Source organism: Stegastes partitus, unplaced genomic scaffold (genome assembly GCF_000690725.1).
Source record: "Stegastes partitus isolate 25-593 unplaced genomic scaffold, Stegastes_partitus-1.0.2 Scaffold663, whole genome shotgun sequence".
Classification (NCBI taxonomy): Eukaryota; Metazoa; Chordata; class Actinopteri; family Pomacentridae; genus Stegastes; species Stegastes partitus.
In genome coordinates this window covers 102,701-107,617 of record NW_007578394.1, presented here as the reverse complement: position 1 = coordinate 107,617, position 4,917 = coordinate 102,701, and positions in this window count along the sequence as shown.

Genomic DNA, 4,917 nt, shown 5'->3' with positions numbered 1-4,917 from the left:
AGGAAATCTTAAGTCTGCCGTTTCACTAAACCAGTATCGTCCCATTTTGCCACCGGAGCAGTTTTCTCCTCTGAGGTACGTTCGTTAAACTGAACCTCCAAACTGCTTGTTAATCCGTCTGCCTGGTGTCAAACTTCGGCTCACAGTCTTCAAGGGTGCGTTTATCCGCCGAGACTGCGCCTCCGAGCTCCGCCGAGCACTTGGAATTCCCAGTTTGATACCGTTTGCGCTCAGAGAAACATGAGCAAACAGGCTCGTCCTTCATGTGGAAGACCGGGATGCTGTTTGGTATCTGACCGCGACCTCTGACCCTCTGTCGAGGCGGAGGTGGAGCCAAAAACAGAGTCTCCCCTCAGGGTTCAAACGGCATAAAATAAACACCTTCTCTGACATACGAGCCTGTAAAAATAACTACAATTTCCACTCATGTATGCTCAGAAGAAAAAAATATTGACTTAAATCCTTTCCTTTGGGGTTCTAGTTACCACCTCGCAGCCCACATCGCTGTCGGGCTCTTCTTACCTGTAATAAACAAACGGGGGAAGCTGCACAAGAAAAAAATAAAGGGGGGAAACATGAGGCTCTAACAAAATTGTGACTCTGGAGCTTCTCTCCCAAAGTCATCTACCGTCGGAAAGACTCTCCTTATGCCAAGAGAATTAAAGCGCGAGCCCGAGGCACTGAAGAGTCCTCCAAGAACAGGATATTTTCAGAGAAGCATTTAGAAAACAGCGGCTTAATACTTTATGTCTTATGAAGTGCTTTTTCTTCATCGCCGTCCGCAGTCGTGGAAAATGAAGTCGCCCCATCCACATGGAAAGGAAGCATCATCCTGAGCCATTATCCACTTGTGAATCTGAGTGATTGGGAGTCATTTATGCTCTGCAGTGGCCCGGCGCCCTCTCCTCTACTTCAGCAGGCCTGCCCACCCATTACATGCAAGTGCTTGACAACACTTGAGTGCCCCGCGATGTACAGATGGCAAATTTCCCTCTCTCCAGACAATCCTCTGCTCCGACACACTTACGTGGAAAGTTTAGATCCGGGCTGTCGAGCGCATGAAAGTCGGCCTGAGAGGTTGGCGCCGAGTCCGTCTTTATTATGAAGTTCAATTGGAAACGGCTTCATGAGAGGAGGAGGAGGAACTTTATTTATTTTATGTTGCCTTCAGCCAAATAGAAAAAACAAAGTGACCACAATGCAGGAAGCAGCGTCCACATGATTAACCTAATGTCCCACAACCTTGTTTTGTCTGACGTCCCAGCTTCTAAGTATAGACGTTTGTCCCAATTTAAAGGTGTAGTTTAGTTTTGGGTGGATTGTGCTATTTTTCCACTCACCTGGAGTCGAGGCCTTTTGTTTTTTTTTATATTTCAGAGTGATGGTGTGATGAACTACAGTCACTAATCAGACACTAAATGTAAAACCTTCTTTTATATCGGATAGCAAGGCTGTCGGATTGTCAAGACGGAGGTCGAGATACAAGGAGGGCTTGATGCTGGAAGGTTCATTTGTTGTTAATATTTATTGTTCATAGTTGTTATAATAACTAGTAGGGCTGGTCCCAATAGCACTTTCTGGTCTCTGGATATTTGGGCCCAATTAAAGATGAATATTCGGCGCGGTCGGGGGACACTTCCACCCCGTCGGAGCACTCCAATGGGGTGGAAGTGACCAGAACGCACAGGCAGTACTTGGCTGCTGATGCTAGTTTAGTTAGCGGTCACACTTCTGTTTCCACCATCGGTGGGGGAGTGGCGGATACGCATCCGTGTTTACTTCCATAAACACTGAGCACGCTTGCTGCGTGTGACGTCGTCGTGTCCTCTTCTGTGCATGCGGGACACTTTTGGGTCGTATGAAGTTCACACAGTAGATCACATACAAGTGGCATTTAACTGGAAATGTGAAAGAAAAAAAATTGGATTTCACAAAAAAATCCGAATTGAGCATCAAGTCCTGCAATCTGAACGTAGCCAATCTGTGGGATTGTTCAGTCAGATAAACGCCGTTATCCTTATTTGTGACGTAAAATGTTGGAGTCGGAATCCAAGGCTGTCGGTATGTTAAGGCTGTTTTTTATGGGTTCTGTTCGTTTTTCCTAAAAACCTGTCGGATAGCAAGGTTTTCAGATTGTTAAGGGTCAGATTATCGAGTCACTGCTGTACTGCCTTTTTCAGCTCAGTTATTAAATGAGCATGAAAACACCTTTTCCAGACTAAAAGTTTAATTCTTATTTCTCACTCTGCTCACTGTTTTTTCTCAATAGATTATACGTAAATAGGATGTTTAATGGAAGTGAATTTGTTTGTCAAAGCTAGACTTTAACATACAAATGAACATCAATTCACGCAACGCTGATTAAGCCTGACAGCACGAAGTAAACCTCTGTCACCAGAGTTTTAAATGTGGCGTCTGTTGGTGGCTTTTGAGATCATTCATTCATTCATTCATTCATCCATTCATCGACTATACCTGCTTTATCCTGCGCAGGGTCACAGGTTGGGCTTATCCAAGCTGACATTGGGCACAAGACGGGGAAGTCCATCAGGTCAGTTCAGTCCAACCAGAATCATCGTTTTCCTCACCAGAAATGTCTTTTGGAGGATGGAACCAGCTGCAGAAAATGCATGTGTGCAAACTGTGGAAGTAAAATAGATTTCAGGTTATCATTTATTCATGTGAACCATCTGTTAATCTTCTTTCCACAATCAGCGGCTGGTCGTTATTTAGAGCAACTAAGTTCTGTGTTCAGAGTTACAAGTTGGCTGCAGCTCAGCAATGATGAGGTTTGGCTGTTATGAAACAGGAGTCAGGTTTGGATTTTCAGTCTGAAGCACCTCTCTGGTCAACTTATGAAATGTAACCGGAGCCGCAGGTCCCTCTGAGGAGTCTGATCTATAGGAAGCTGTTCTGTCTGAGGAATCTGATTAAGAGTTTTCATGTCTGGAAAACTTAGAGCCTGTTTACAAATGAGCCAATAGGAAAAGAGTTCAAGTTATAAATAAGCTGTTATGCTTCTCTCTCCGTCCCGCTGCAATGATGGACTTGGATACGTCACTTTAACGCTTTCCAGTCATTGAAACGCTCCGCATTGCATTCTGGTCGCATTGCGTTGTGTTCCCTGCTAGCAGCCCACAACTCATTTGCATAAATTTGGGCTCATCTTCTTTATGCAAATGAGGAGCATCGAGCAGAGTTCAGATGCCTTTAAACTAATCGTTGTTAAACTGAGGACAGTGGACAGACTTAACTGCTGCGTAGCTCATTTCTCGCCTCAACATGTCTGTTTTAAATTCCAAATGTTTGTCAGAAAGTATCGCAGAACTTTACAAAACAGTTTCATAGACATACAGAGATGAGAAGGGCTGTAACAGGAAGAGTCTGAGTACCAGAGAGTTATTGTGTTTGAAGTTGTTCTCACTTAACAATGTGCATTTTTTTGGACGAGCTGCTTGGAGAAGCTATTGAGCTACTAAACAAATTAAGCTTCACCACTGAAGTTACTCCCAGAGAAGTTTACATGGTGTAGTCAACAACACCCACATAGAAAAACTAATTATCTACTGCAGAAGCTACTGGTTAAATTCATTTTTACATTTAATTTTACTCATGTCCTGCTTAGTTGGTAGCTAGCTGTTGGCGAGCTGGTGTTAAGAATGGCTTCAAATGCCTCTGAAATGTGATGAGAATAAATAAATATGGGACATAATGAATCCTAGATATGCTGTAAATGGGAAATGTACAGAATATGCATTTGTTCATGATGAGTTAACTCTGTCTGGTAAATGTCACGGTCATTCAGAAGGTCTTCTCTTGGTTTTATATATGCCTCATGTCTGTGCATGGCGGTGGCATCATCATATACTAATCCATAGTCACTACCAGTATTACTGCAAGAAACTCTCTCTAAAACCTGCACGTTGTTATTTTTACTTCACTTCTATCACAAACTAAACAAGATGCAACATGCGACTTGATTTCAGAGATGCAACAAAACATCTTTTTTTAACTTTGAACAGAGCAAGGCCAGCTGTTCACCCTCTGCCTCTAGTCTTTATGCTAAGCTAAGCTAACCACCTCCTCGCTGCTGCTCTCTTGTTTAATACACAGACATGAGAGTTAACAAATTAAATGGATAAATTCATCTTTAAACTGTGGAATCAGAACTCAGCAGTTGATGAAGACACAACAACAGTTATTAATAGAAGAATAATGGTGCGATTCTCTTCTTATCTAAGCATGTGTGGACATCTTAGCCGTCGTCTGTCCAACATGAGCACTCCCAGTACGTTTAGTTCAAATATTTTTTGCCCAATTATATTTTCTGCCGAGGGACTGCAGCCTGTTTGACTTCAGAGACCCTTCAAACCCGAATCTAAACCTTTAAGGAATCTATTTTCTTTCAATCTCATGCATTTGAGTTAATGCACTCATAAAAATGCATATTTTTAAAAGGCATAATGAGCCTAATCAAGCTTTGTCTGTAAATAATTTCCTTAAATACTGATTTAATTATTCTCAGCACCAAAACAAGACACTTGAACGTACAGCATCCAGCATGCAGAGGAGCACATCTGTTGTAGGCGGTGGGCTGCTTTTTTTTTTTTTTCCCCTCACAAACGGAAATGAGGCGATCACACATTTATAGATCGTTTCTGGTGATGATTTCAAATCCGTCTGCAGGGGACGTGGCCGGTGGGAGATGCAAAGAAGAGGCGTAAATGTTGGTGGGAGAATTGTTTGCCCGGCAGCAAACGTTCGTGTGCGAGTGCACGTGTGAGTGTGTGAGTCCGTGCACGTGTGCATGTGCAAGTGTGGTAAATATATTATCTGTGCTGCAAAGAAAACTGCCTTTGCTTAAAGTTTTAAAGCAAAAATTTAGAAGTTAAAGGTGGAAAAGGGTCAGATGTGGAG